Below are 15651 nucleotides of genomic sequence, written 5' to 3' on the forward strand. Positions count from 1 at the left end.
CCACATGCTTCGAGGAATTTTCATTCAAAAAACATTTCTTGAGCCCTTACACAATTTGCCATGAGAAATGGAAATAAAAAATACACATTTTCTTCTCTCAGAAAACCTGCCACCCTCTGGAAAAGACAAAAATTAAATAACCAGAGACCAAAAAATGGCTCAAATGAGAGAAAAGATCAAAGTTCCCCCCAAAATACAATGAAGTGATGAAGAAATAGACAACCTATCAGATGCAAAGTTCAAAACACTGGTGATCAGGATGCTCACAGAACTGGTTGAATACAGTCACAAAATGCAGGGGAAAGTGAAGGCTATGAAAAATGAAATAAAGGAAAATATACAGGGAACCAACAGTGACTGGAAGGAAAACCAAGACTCAAATCAATGGTTTGGAGCAGAAGGAAGAAAGAAATATTCAACCAAAACCAAATGAAGAAACAAGAATTCAAAAACATGAGGAGAGGCTTAGAAACCCCCAGGACATCTTTAAATATTCCAGCATCCAAATCATAGGGGTGCCAGAAGGAGAAGTGGGAGAACAAGAAATTGAAAACTTATTTGAAAAAAAGATGAAGAACTTCCTCAATCTAGTGAAGGAAATAGACTTTCAGGAAGTCCGGGAAGCTCAGAGAGTCCCAAAGAACTTGAACCCAAAGAGAAACACACCAAGGCACATCATCATTAAGTTACCCAAGATTAAAGATAAGGAGAGAATCTTAAAACAGCAAGAGGAAAGGAGACAGTTACCTACAAAGGAGTGCCCATAAGGCTATCAGCTGACTTCTCAAAAGAAACCTTGCAGGCAAGCAGGTGCTGGAAGTATTTCAGTCATGAAAGGCAAGGACCTACATCCAAGATTACTCTATCCAACAAAGCTATTTGGAATGGAAGGGCAGATAAAATGCTTCCCAGATAAGGTTAAGTTAAAGGAGTTTATCATCACCAAGCCCTTATTATATGAAATGTTAAAGGGATTTATCTAAGAAAAAGAAGCTAAAAAATATGAACAGTAAAATGACAACAAACTCACAGCTGTTAACAACCAAACCAAATAAACACACAAACAAACTAAGCAAACAACTAAAACAGGAACAGAATCACAGAATGGAGATCACATGGAGGGTTATCAATGGGGGAGTGGGAAGGGGAGAGAAGGGGGAAAAGGTACGAAGAATAAGTAGCATAAATGGTAGGTAGAAAATAGACAGGGGGAGGTTAAGAATAGTGTAGGAAATGTAGATGCCAAAGAACTTATATGTTTGACCCATGGACATGAACCAAAGGGGGGGAATGCAGGTGGGAGGGGATATGCAGGGTGGAGGGGAATAAAGGGGGAAAAATGGGACAACTGTAATAGCATAATCAATAAAAATATTAAAAATAATTCAATTAACAATACAATTAATTATTGGTTGTTCCTGCAAAAAAAACCACAAACAAACAAATGAACACAAAATAACACAACTATTAGTTGCTATAAACACTGACATTTGGGAAAGCCACTAGAACTAATTTGGTCCAACATCCCACCTAGGGTGAATGAAACTATGAAAAGTTGAGTTTGGGTTCAAATTTCCTGAGTAATAATCTTACTATGAAGGATTAAAAATGCCAGGATAAAATACCTATCTGCAAGGAGATTACCAGATATTCTACAGAAATAATTAGAGGCCACATGAGCTGCCTCACTAAACTAATTATAAAGGAAAAAACCGAGGCTGTCAGTATAATGAAACATGACTTCTGTTATTATATTCCTTTAAATTGGCCTGAACAGACTTAACAGTAATCATATCCCATAAAGAACTTATTCCAAGAAAGTAACAATAAACTGCTAAAAAAAATTAAATAACCCATGAATAGATGTGTAATTTCAGACTGAGATAAGTCTGAAGGAAAGAAACATGTTTTGAGAAGACTGTTTAACGAAAGAGCCTTGACTAGACTGAGAATCATGCACAGCTGTTTCCTGGACATCACTTTTCATCTAAGCACTGACACTGAATAGGACTCAACTGGAGATGAGGGAAGAGGCTGAGGGTTCCTCCAGAAGCAACAGCATATGCAGTAGCCATAAGACTAAATGGCGTGGTACATTAAGCACAGAGAAGGAAGTGGCAGGGCCTGACTGTGGACACAGAAGACTCATAAAGGAAGATCAAGCACATAGAGTTAAAATGAAAACAATTTAGGGTGTAAGTCTGCTCCTCTATTCACCATATTGTGTGACCCTTCTTCCCTTTGTAGGTAGTTTCCCAACCTTGAGAAGCCATTATGGGGCTTTCTCTGCATCTGTTTGAGTGATTCACTCATTTTATTTCCAGTTCACAAAATATGCATGTTTAACACTTGTCTTCTTATGGGCCATGATCACTGCCTTAAAAGGCTTGTGAGCTGTGGATCTCATCCTGAGTAGAAGCCAAGATTACAAAGAGAGGTCCCCATGGGTGTTCCTGAAGGACAGCACAGCCATCTGCTTCCTGAGTACACCTGTGCCTCAAGGAACACCTTGAAGGCACATGAAGATCTTATACATGAAGATCTTATGGTTCTATTCAGATACGCATGTATTATCTGTAGTCAACTTTCTCTTTTGGAGGCCTTTTCTCTACATGAAGGAAATATCACTTCGTGATCATTTCTAGTCTCTCTCAGGATATGAGAGCTCAATGACATAAAAAACAGTTGAAAGTACTCCATAGCCATATCTCTACCCTAGACCAACATCACCTTTACTGAAAAGAAACAAATTCAGTGTAACAAAAATCCCAACAAAACACCCAGAAATCAAGAAATTCCAGAAGGTTCCAAACTCCCAAGGGAAAGGAATGGATGGCATTGCTGTTGACAGAAGAAATTGGCAAACAGAATTTTTTTCTCCCTTTCTTTTCTTTGCATCTCCGAAAAGTAACTAGGAGCAGTTCACACTGTTTTCTTCTTGTTGTCCTTCCCTCTGCAGCAGACGAGATGTGGAGTTTTATTGTCTTTATTCTGCTCCTTCTCAAAATGCTGCCTATCTTTTGGATTCACAATGAATTCATCATATTCCTTTGAGATTACTGAGGCAGTCAAGTCAGACTTTAAAATTAGTGAAACACAAGAAGAGGGAAACATTGGTATTTCAAACCTCTTACATATTTGTCCCTTTTAAAGCCATTGTTTGGATTAGATGACATTTGAGGAAGTCTGCATATGAAGTGGGGTTACAGTGATTTGTGACTGCACAGATGCAATTTGGAAGGAGCAGTAAGGTGGGAGAGTATTTGAGAAGAATTGGTGAGAGAACATAAGACACCTCATTGCCTTCAAGGAGATCAGTCAGTGAGAGAAATGCAGTATGAGGTTAAGAGATCAGATTGTTATGGGTCAAAATCAGGCACCACCTGGGCAAGTCCAGCCTAGATAAGTGACCTTGAGTAAGTTATTTCACTTCTCTGTAAAATGGAGATAATCAGAATAATGTCTCTATTATAGAATAGTTAGGAGATTGAATGAAATTATTGTGTATGTAAGCATTTACTTCATTAGTGCTCAAGAAATATTAGCTCTTCTATTGATATTGTTGACAAGGTTCATGTGTTGGACTAGTTAGGGAAATTTAATTCAGTCATTCAACAAACATGACTCTTGCCCAGTATACATCAGACACTGTGCTTGGTGTCAAGAATGTGGTCATGAGCACTTGTCTGAGACCATGAGAATTATTGTGTGAGATATGAATAAACTGCTATAGTGGAACCAACAAGGAGACCATGATAACTCTGCACTAAAGGGAACCACAAAGAAGGTTTTAGTGCCTGGGTGGTATAAAGTTTCCCAGTGGCTTTGGAAGATCTGGGAATAAAATGAAGTTTGATGTTGGCATTCTCTCAAGTATCTTCTTCCTGTCCTCCATCAACCGCCCCCCCGCAAGGGCTCTCATCCTGTAACCAGGCAGCATGGGGTCTGCCCTCTTGTTGTCATGTATATGCATAACATGAAGAATCATGGGGAAGGAAACAGGTTTTCATTAACAGGGTTCCCAACTTGAGGAGGCTGGGAGCATTCTTGCCCTAAACTGACCAAGCCAGCCTCTCCTGCAAAGCATAGAAAATCCAGCCCTGCCCCCTCACCCCCACCCCCACCCAGGGAGATTAAAGTTCAAATCCATGTCCAGAAGTTCCCCGTTATTGCTCATCTTTAGCCAAATGTAGTTACTCAAACAGACCTCTGTCTCTCCAGCTCCAAGCCCTCTCTCTCTCTCTAGTACCCAAGTCACCAACACCTTGCAGCAGCTCTCTATCTTTCTCAGGGTTTGGGTCATGCTGCCAGATAATTCCAGATAGTCATGCAGGGAAAGCTCCATCCACGAGGAATTTCCCAGCCCATACTTCCATGTGCTGCTCTCAGTCTCTGTGCATTTCTCTTAGGGCAAGGGAGAAGAAGCAGTCCAGGACCCATGTGCTATGCTGCACTGGGTTGTAGAGTCCCAAGGATTGGAGCCTGATAAGGCATGCATCCCAGGATGGGACCCTGCCTCTGGAAACTGGCTTCTGACCATGTGAGGCCTAAGCCCCAAGCAGCCCTAGCATCTGTTGCTCCCACTCCTTCCGGGCAAAGCAAGACAGCCCATGAAGTCAAAAGGTCAAGCAACCAAGATGCCTAGAGCTAATATAGCAAACCTCTGCCTGCCTTCTATTTAAAAGTCCTCTCCCAGAATCCCACACATACTGGAAGCCTGTAAGAGTGTCCAGCTTCCCAACCAATGGGGGCCAATATCAGCCATGTTTGCCTTTGCCTCTTCCAGTGGCTGTGTTTAGCAAGGGGGCAAAGCCTTGAACCACACATGCTCCGTACAAACTCCCTTCTGCCAGTCACCTGCCTCAGACAATCACTCTCCTTTGGTGGCCCCTCCCTTCACAAGGAGGGAAAGTCACTTTTTAAATTTTATTTATTTATTTTTTACATTTTATTTATCTTTAGAAGGGAAGGGAAAGAGAGAGGGAGAGAAATATCAATGTATGGTTGCTTCTTGTGTGTCCTCTGCTGGGAACTGGCCCCTGCTGGGAACTGGCTTGCAACCCAGGCATGTGAATCGAACCAGGATACTTTGGTTTGCAGGCCTGTGCTTAATCCACTGAGCTATACCAGCCAGGGCAGGGAAAGTCACTTTTAATCTTCAGTTCCACCTTGGGGTTTTCTCCACACCCCCTGACTTCTCCCAGCCATCTGGCCTGACTCCTCAGTTACAATCCCAGTAGCTACTGATTAAGCCCCATCTTGAACAGTTGCCATAAGTTAACCCTTTCCTACAATAAAACTTAAATATTTGGAGAGACAGTCAAATTCTGAATCTCAGGGAACCTGAATAAATTCATGGTTAGAAAAATTTGAATGCTTAATAAGCTTACATTGCATTATATTACTGCCATTTGTGCTTTAAACTGAATCTCAGCTACATGGATTTCTCTTTGGTGCCTACAGAAAAGAACTTCCAACAAGGGCTCTCTTCCTTCTCCTGCTAACTTCAGGTGCTCCACAGTTCAATCTTATCCCTTTTCTCCCAGCTTGAACCTGCTTTTAATCCCCTCAGTTCTCTTTAACTTTTGGGTAATCAAACAATATATATGTAGTAGTCAGTGAAATAAAATCAACCTTCTGACAGCTGGACAGTCCACGATTCAGTCTTAACTCCCAGGACAAGTTCTTTTACATTCCAGGCGCCCTTTTTCTAGGACATCAAGTGTCCTCAGTTTATCTGTCCTCTGTTCTTATTCAAAAGGCCTTTTAAATCCGCATTTCAATTCACTGAGACAATGAGGCATAGGTATTGGTCCTAAATGCCTGGGATTTGAAACCTGGCTCTCCTATCCACTGGCTGGAAAACCTTGTGTAACTTTTTAAATCCTCCTCTACCTCATCTGGAAAATGAGGATAATAGTATGCACCTCATAGGGTTGTTGAGCACATTAGTAAGTTAAAAGATTAAAAGTTCATAGAGTACTGCCTGGCACATAGTAAGCACTCAATAAATGTTAACCATTATTCTTCTGAGCTAAGGAGAAGTAAGAATTCTAACTAGGTAAACAGTGGGTAATATTCTTGCTGTGTTCTGAGCACCCAGCTACTTGTTTCACAACTTAGCTTAAAGACAATCAAATTTAAACATCACTCAGGAGTTTGCTCAGATTTGATATAAATAATTGTTCAAAAGCATGGACCTTGGAAATCTTCCATTTTAAGAAATATATGGTTAAACCAGGTTTTGAAGCTAGTATGTTATTAATCAGACTTCCAGTGTGAATTATATTATAACCACATTCCTAGATGGTTGGTTATCCAAAATATTGTAAATTACTCAGTACTTTATATAATAGACTTCTTCAGGATTCCCCTATAAAGGGGTGGAAGGTCAGCTTTGCAGCTGAAGACTTTGCTCAGTAGGCAAACATTTTCATGAAGATGAGACAGAACATTTATAATTTCTTATGCTTCTGACAAAGAGATTTGCCCTGTGTGATTCATATCCTGTGTGATGAAAAATAAAATTCAGAAATCCAGTGCTGTCGACTCCTCCCTTTCTAAGTTTGAATGATGTTGCTTAGATGCATTTATAATCATCCAAGTCTGGCTTCAGACTGAGGTGGGGTGGGTAATTGTACTTTTTTTGAGTTGAGTCATATTTGTGAGGTACTCTCAAGGCAATGAGAATTCAAAGAAGTTTTAGATTAAACCTACTCAGATCTAAAGAAACAACTGAGAATTTAAGCATAGTTTGTACACTGGTGACTTAAAGTTTAAATACCATAGGAATAAATAGCCAGCATACAGAAAATTGGGGTGGTTTGTATATAAAATCGGTGTACTTTTAAAATCAGCATTCTGCCACCTCTAGGTCACCATTGCCACTTGTCAATGCTCAGAGCAAAATGGTCATGCCCCTTTCCTTTAGGTGTGCCATCTCTAGTTTGCCACAGGAAAACACAGTCCACAGGGCTCATAGACTTCACCTGGCTGATGCTCTAGGTTCCGCAGCCTCTGTTACAAAGCCAAAGTACAGATTTCCAAACATTGTATTACAATAAAAAATATAATTACCTTTCTTCTTTGTTCCACAACCTCTTATTAAAATGGAAAGCTGTGCCTTCTGAGCAAATTATCATGCTATTTTATTTTTTAGAGGTCACTCCTGGATCATAATTCCTTCCTGTGTCATCAGAGGACATCTGTGACAGTACACCCCTGGGTGAATCACTTTTCCAGAGACAGCTGTTCACACACAGCATACACTCATATACATTGGCATGCTCATACACACTTGTGCATCACACACATACACTTACAACACACATAAACACATTCACTTTTTTGCACAAGAATGTGTGCAGAATTATGGGAATTTCAGAGTTGAAATTAGACCTGCTTTAGTAATTTGAAGTTGCTAAGACTGTTGATGGCAAATCATTCCAAAAGGAATGTCAGGACAGAGAAGAATAGTCAGGACCAAGAAATGGGCTCAGAGGTGGGAAGCTGCCAAAGTGAAGTTCTATACTTTTGTCTTTCTGCTGCAGAGCCTGAGGGCAGCGAGCCACGGTAAGCTCCCTGACTCCCACCCAACCACCCACCCCCACAGGAAGTCCCACTTGTCAGGAAATGTGATCCATTTGAAGAAAGAGTAGAGTTCTTGGCATTGGTGGGGTCTCTGAGAATACTGGAGGTGGGAGAATCCACGTGAGCAATAAAACCCCAGTGTGAACAGGCTTAAACAATAGGAGTGTTTTATTGGCTGTGTAGCTGAGAAATCCAGAGAGTTCTAATTTCAGGTGAGGTTTAGTCAAAAGGCTGACACAGTTCTCTGAGTTCTCTCTGTTCTGTCCTCATCCACATGTGGGCTTTGTTGTCACATTTTCTTTATTCACCACAGTAAGCAATTTGGTCTTTGCCTTATATGTGCGAATGGAAGGTAACTCCCCCCTGAGAATTCCAAACCTGAGACTCTAATGGGCTGGTCTGAGTCATGGGTTCACTCATGTGCTAATTGATTCATGCCAGTTATTTTTCCCCCTGGAGTGGGGGTTGGGGTCAGCAGGTGGGTTTAATAAAGTGAAAATATTTTAAAAATAGGTATTTTCACAAGAAGAAGGAGGGTGGGTGCTGGTGGGCACTGCACAACCCGACTAACCCTTGGTAAATAGGTCATTATGTTCCTGGTGACTTACAGGGGCTGATGGATGACACACTAATGCCCCTGCTCCCAGGCTACAGTTACCTTACTGTGGTAAACATGGAGAAATGGAGCCATGCCTAAGGATCTCCCTGGCTTTACTGGTTCCTGTTTTGTGAATTCTTTTTTTAAAGATTTTATTTATTTATTTTTAGACAAGAGGGGGAGGAAGAAAGAGTGGGAGAAAAACATCTATGTGTGGTTGCCTCTTGTTTGCCCTCTACTGGGAATCTGGCCCACAACCCAGGCACTTGCTCTGGACTGGGAATCGAACCAGAGACCCTTTGGTTCTTAGGCCAACAATTCCACAGAGCCACAACAGTCAGGGCTCTTTTTTGTGAATTCTTATCATTTGAAATTATTCTACAGCCCAGTAGATCTGCCTGTTCAATTTAAGGAGAGAAGTTGAGGCATCTAGCTCCAGGTAAAGATTACACCAGAATTTGCTAGTAATCTATTCTTTCTTTTGTGGCCTCTGCTTGGCAAAGAAAGGCTGAATAAAATGGAAGTATCTTACTGAAAAGGTCTGAGTGTTAGAGGGCAGGATACCCCTCATGGAAACCCACTGGGTTATGTGCTGCCCTGCAGATGCTACCACTGTGTACCTATTGCTTATTAACGACCTTAGGAAGGAATGGTTTCTCTCTACCTGACACATGAAAAACCAGAGCCTTAGAGGGTTAAATAATTTCTCCAAGGCCACAGAGCAGGTGGGTCAGAGCTGGGAATTTTACCACCGGATGGGTAGATTCTAGCCTCAAACCTTTACCCGCCTCTGTCTCATGGACTTGGAAGCGAGCTCTCCAGTCTTTGCCCCCTGATTCCTTGAGATTCTCCCCACTCCTAGCCATCTTGCTCTAAGAGTGACCCTGCCCCCTGCCAGACTCATGCAAGACAAATGCTATTGTCCTGCACCTCGAGATAGATGGGCTTGTTTACTGCCCACTCAGACCTACCCTGTCCAGCCAATGCAGCAAGCCCTGACTCTTCTGATTTTATTTTCCCATTTTATTGCATTTTCCATTCAAAACATATATGTTCTGTGTCCCCCTCCATCATGGCCCTGGTGTCTATTAGCTAATATGTTCCCCAAAGCTGTGGGTTATTGTACTAAGTGTTCTATAGAGAGAGGTTTACATATCAACAAGGGCATTCTGAAGGAAATGTCCACTAGGTGGAAACTTCAAACCAGAAAGAGAGTACCTTTGGGAGCATTTGGCTCTTGAACCATCTGGTAGGAGCAGCAGTCTTTTGTTTGCACACATAAGAGTCCATGTTTGCATTACTGACTATTAATTGGCAGGAATATTCCAGAAATGCAGGTTTGCCATTACTTCAAGGGGTACTTTTGAGGTTTGCTTCTAAATTCCTTTACAGACACAAGTTTCCTCCTGGTTTCACTTTCTTATTTCATCCATGCATAATCTCTTACCTGTATCACTCATAATCTTGATCAGGGGTTAGTAGGCCATGGCCTGTTTTGGTAGATAAAGTCTTACTGGCACACAGCCACGAAGGTAGTGTCTGTCTCTCTACAGTGGCAGAGTTGCATATAGTCACAATTGATACTTTTTGTCCCACAAAGCCCAATATAGTTACTGTCAGCCCCTTTAGGTCACTTAGCTCCATACATACTCCTTCATGACCTCTAACACTCTTCCACAATATAGCCAGAAATAAGCCTTACATAGCCTGGGCAACAACAACAACAACAAAATCAAATGCCTGATGTTTGGAAAGGAAAACTACAGTCTCACCCTCAGTGCTGTCCCAAGGAAAGCAAGTATATGACACATCTGCAGCCACTCTGGATCCTTGGAGACATGGCTAACTGATCATAGCATTATGTCCAACTGAGCCTCAGATTCCTTCTTCCAAGCAATTCTCAGGCGGCTACTACCAATCATTTGGAGTTGGCAGTCAAGTGGAAACTGTTTTCCATCCCCAGCCCAGTGGTTACTGTCATATCAAAAAATCACATAAGATAAAAGCCATGTTTAATGGAGAAACCTTGAACATCTGTTGGGTAGTCATGTCAAAGGCAGACATACTATTTCTTCTTAAGTTGGAGCTGGAACTTAACCCACTGTTTCTGTGTCTTTGATTAAGCACCAGATGAAGTACTTGGCTTGCAATTAGGGACCATGTTGTATGAAAATGCCTTCACCTCCTTTCAAATAAGAGATTCATTATTTAAATGAATCAGTGCTCATACCATGAGAGGCACACAGGAACTGAGGCCCACAGACAGTATTCTTGGGTCCCATATCAATGTCATGCTCACCGAGTGGCTTTATCTACAGAATCAATGATACTGTTGATGTTTTTTTTTCTCTCACAGCTAATCTGTACTCTCTGTTCCAGCCAAGCTCCACTGTTGAATTCATATCAGGAAAAAGCACATATGCCCTGTTTCTAGGGGCTAGACTTTGGGCATCCATATTACCATGTTTTCCTTAAACTCTGTGTTCTGATTAATTCAAATTTCAGGAAGCCCCCATAAGACACTCTTCTCAAATGCTGGTGCAGACACTTACTGAAAAATCTGACGTGAATAGGGGACAGTTCAGAAATGGCTGAAGATAGGTCTCCATTCACAGCTGTGGAGACCTGCCCTATAGGCCATATTGGCTGCCACAAAACTGACTGAACTGGCTTCCCAGGAGGAGTAGGTGATGATAGGTTGCAAATGAGAAGGCAGCACTGCTTAGGAGTTTCTCTGATTCTTTTTTCCTGCAGAAGTGGAAGAAGGGGGCATGAAGGAAAGTGAATATTTTATGAAGAAAACATGACAAAGATATTTAAAGGGGCTGTTGGTGGGAGAGATGTACTCCTTCTTACTGTCTGGGGAGCATGTGAACCTGTGGGTGTAATGACTATTGACAGCGAGGATCCAGATGCACTGGGAACTCGTTCGCACCTTGCACACTTGGCATCTTGACAGAAAAGTTGTAAGCACTACTGTGGAGTGTTGGCTAGAATCTACTGTGGGGTTTTCCAACAGCCATTGTTCATCAAAATTGTCCCTTTAAAAGTTGAGCCAGTGAGAGTGTGAGCATGCCTTTGGCCATTTAAAAACATTAAGCCAACGTTGGCAAAATGTTTTATCATTTGGCACCTGTGTCTTTTTGCATTGGATTATGGAAAGGGAATAAGAAGTGCCCTCCCAGAAGGCAGTGGTGAGAGCCTTTTAAATAATGTCTTAAGCTTTTGGATTTATGGAAGCCCAATAAAATTGATAATGTGGTGTTACTGATATTTTGGGGGTAGAAAATAAAAAAGCAATGCACTCTTTCTAGAATAAATGGGAACATTTAATAAGTATTATACCAAAGTTGCCATATAACCAAATCATTGAAAATGCAAAAGAATATTATTGGAAATTACTTTAATGTAAAGACTATGACTATCAGTATGGTGTGTATCCTGGAGTACTGTTTCACTAAGATGGACCAAGTTAACTGGTGTGCTTCCCACCAAGTTGGATGGGCTTCCACAGAACAAGGAGGACCTTTCTGTAGACCAGAAATCAGGTCACCATGAATTATTTAATTTCTGCTGCAAATTAGGGAAGGACCAGAAAATATAGTATTGGAGTAAGTCAGACCTCATGGTGTATTGCACAGTAAAGGTGTCATGAGTTAGCAATGATTCTGCCTTAGCTTGGTGTTGGTTTGCCTCAAAGGCAGGAGGGCTTGGAGAGGACATCTAATGTTTCCGCTGCCCAGCACCTCTTTATCTTCTTCTTCTGGGAACAAGAATTGCCTTCACTAGTGGAAATGTTCTTCCCACATTTTGATTTAGTTATTTGACCAGAGACTGCTAATAATAGACCCCCACCCTTCTGAACCCTGGGGTGGCTCCTGTTGCTGACTAAGCCAATCACTACACGCATACCCAGCCCCTCCACCCTGGCTGCAGTGCTTGTGGTAGTTAATCAGCATTCTTTCACCTGATTTCACATCCTGAAGCTGGCAGGGAAGAGTGCTTTTTTTACTTTGATTAGTAAGCTATCAGAACATGCACCTAAAGCAGCTTTTGGTAGTGGTTCTATACTCTGTTGAAATAGCCCACCTGTTGAGATAACACACCTGAGAAAATGAATGAAGTACAAAATAAATAAGTGTCAAGAACAAGGACAAAGAAAAAAATCTTGGCACCCTCAAGACCCATTTGACCCTAACTGTTCCCCAGTCTGGTCATATAAACTGATAAACTCCCTTGTTTAACTTAGAATTATATTTCTATCATGTGCAGGCAAAAAGCTTTGATAACAGCCTCTCATCAAAAAATTAAAAATGGAAGTGCCTTATGACCCAGTGATTTCACTTCTGTAAATATATCCCAAGAAACCCAAAGCACTAATTTGAAAGAAGATACACACCCCTATGTTCATTGAAGCATTATTTACAATAGGCAAGATAAGGAGATAACCCAAGAGCCTGTCAATAGATAAGTGGATTAAAAAGCATTTATACAAAAATACAATGGAATAGTACTTGACCATAAAAAAAAATAAACTCGGGAACTTCCACCAAGATGGAGGCATAGGTGGAGACACCATGCTTTCTCCCACAACCAAGTTTAGAGACAACAAAATATTAGCAACAGAAAACACAGCCAGAACACAAAAAATTGAACTTTTCAGAAGTCCGATAACAACAAATTCTTCAGCCTGACTGGTAAGGGGGGCGAAGCCAGCAGCTGGCAGAGCGAGGCTGCACAGGAAAACTCGGTCAGACGGACTCAGGTGCATGCATCCCAGGCGTGGGGTTGCAACAGGCGGACCCAGTGAGCAACCCGGTGAGCAACCAGCATACCCAGAGAAGGTGCAGGGCGGTGGGATGACTGTGGTCCCGCATTCATGCGCAGATAGACCAGCCAGGGAGTGGGTGGTGAGACAGGATGGAGTAGGCCCCAGCGGTGAGAGGCAGCAGAGGGGGTCACCATTTCCCAGCTCTGATCCCTTTCCCACATACAGCATCACAATCCAGCGATCTGGGCGGCCCTACCCTGGTGAACACCTAAGGCTCCTCTCCTCACACATAACAGTCACGAACAGATCAAAACATGGCTCAAGAAGCTCTCAAAGCCCCAGAGCACATAAATCTAAGCAATGAAGAAATAGCAAAACTTTCAAATGCACAGTTCAAAACACTGGTGATCAGGATGCTCACAGAACTGGTTGATTTTAGTCACAAATTAGAGGAACATATGAAGGCTAAACTAATTTAAATGAAGGGAATTGCACAGGAAACCAATAGTGATGAAGAGGAAACCGGGACTCAAATCAAGGGAGTGAACCAGAAGGAAGAAAATAATGGCCAAACAGGAAAATATGAAGAAACAAGAATTCAAAAAAATGAGGAGAGGCGTAGGAACCTCCAGGATATCTTTAAACGCTCCAACATCCAAATTATAGGGGTACCAGAAGGGGGAAAGGAACAGCCACCACTGGAAAACTTATTTGAACAAATAATAAAGGAGAATTTCCCCAATCTGGCAAAGGAAATAGACTTCCAGGAAATCCAGGAAGCTCAGAGAGTCCCAAAGAAGTTGGACCCAAGAAGAAACACACCAAGGCACATCATAATTACATTAGCCAAGATTAAAATGAAGCAGAGAATCCTAGAAGCAGCAAGAGAGAAGGGGACAGTCACCTACAAAAGAGTTCCCATCAGACTGTCAGTGGATTTCTCAAAAGAGACCCTACAGGCAAGAAGGGGCTGGAAAGAGGTATTCCAAGTCATGAAATCCAAAGACCTACAACCAAGATTGCTCTATCCAGCAAAACTTTCATTTAGAATGGAAGGACAGATAAAGTGCTTCTCAGATCAGATCAAATTCAAGGAGTTCATCATCACCAATCCCTTATTATATGAAATGTTAAAGGGACTTATCTAAGAAAAAGAAGATAAAAAATATGAACAGTGAAGGGACAGCAAACTCACAGTTATTAACAACCACACCTAAAACAAAAGCAAACTAAGAGGACAGCTAGATCAGGAGCGGAAACATAGAAATAAAGATCTCATGGAGGGTTAGCAACAGGGGAGTGGGAGGAAGAGAAGGGGGGAGAAGGTACAGAAAATAAGTAGCATAGATGGTAGATAGAAAATAGATAGGGGGAGGGCAAGAATAGTATGGGAAATATAGAATCTAAAGAACTTGAGACACATGGTCATAAACTAAAGGGGGGAATGGTGTGGGCGGGGGGGTGCAGGGTGGAGGGGAATGAAGGGGGGAATAGAACAACTGTAATGGCATAATCAATAAAATTTTAAAAAAGTTTTTAAAAATTTTTTTAAAGAATGAACTCATACAATTTGTGACAACATGAATGGACCTAGAAAATATCTAAGTGAGATAAGTAAGCCAGAGAAAGACAAATACCATCTGATTTTACTTACATGTGAAATCTGAAGAACAATATAAATGAACAAACAAAACAGAAACAGACTCACAGATACAGAGATCAGACTAACAATTCTCAGAGGTGAGAGAGGTGGGGGATGGGTGAAAAAAGATTATGGGTTTGAGAAATACAGATTGGTAGTTACAAAATAATCATGGGAATGGAAATTGCAGCATAGGGAATGTAGTCAATAATATCGTGATTAACTATGTGTGGTGTCAGGTGGATACTGAAAATAGGGGACCATTTTGTAAAGTATATGGTTGTCTATCCACTATGTTGTACACCTGAAGCAAATACATATAATATTGAATGGGAGCTGTAATTGAAAAAATAAAAAGCAAACAAACAACAACAAAAAGAAATCATAGCCTCTGTGTATATGGCACCCACATTTCTTCCCTAGGAGAATATATGTCTCACCCCTTCCATTTCTACCAGTTTCAGCAAGCTTTTTTTGAGTGCCTGTGGGTGTGCCTCCCTGTGACATTCCCTAAAGATATGACTGTGAGAAAAATAGTCATTCATAGTCCCTGCCCTCTTGGTAGACTCCTGTGGGTATCACAAGACCTCTTGTACTTCCCTCCATTACTGCTGGAGTTTTGGGTGCTGAACCATCAGACCCACCTTTCTTGATGCCTTGCCCTCCTTTGTTGGTGTCCTCATTTCTAACTGTTCACATGAATTTGACTTTTTGTCTTTCTTGACTCACTTTGTTTGTGCCCAACTCCACCTAGTATCAGATCCTAACCTTACCGCTCCGCTTTCATTGTCAGCCTCTGGGTACTCCAGTGTCTGTCTCTCTTCAGGCTCTATATCTAACCTGTCTCTTTCTTAACCTCTCTATGCCTCAGTTTCACCATCTGTAAAATGGAGGTAATAATAATAATAACTATTCCATAGGTAATGGTGAGGATTAAATGCTAACTAGATGCTTTATGATAAGAAATCAATATAGAATAACTGTAGTTATCTGATACTTTAATAAACATGTTTAAATATAGTCACATTTTTATCTTTAATATTAAGAAAA

Source organism: Artibeus jamaicensis, unplaced genomic scaffold (assembly GCF_021234435.1).
Source record: "Artibeus jamaicensis isolate MK-2021 breed Jamaican fruit bat unplaced genomic scaffold, CSHL_Jam_final contig_1157, whole genome shotgun sequence".
In the NCBI taxonomy this organism is placed as follows: Eukaryota; Metazoa; Chordata; class Mammalia; order Chiroptera; family Phyllostomidae; genus Artibeus; species Artibeus jamaicensis.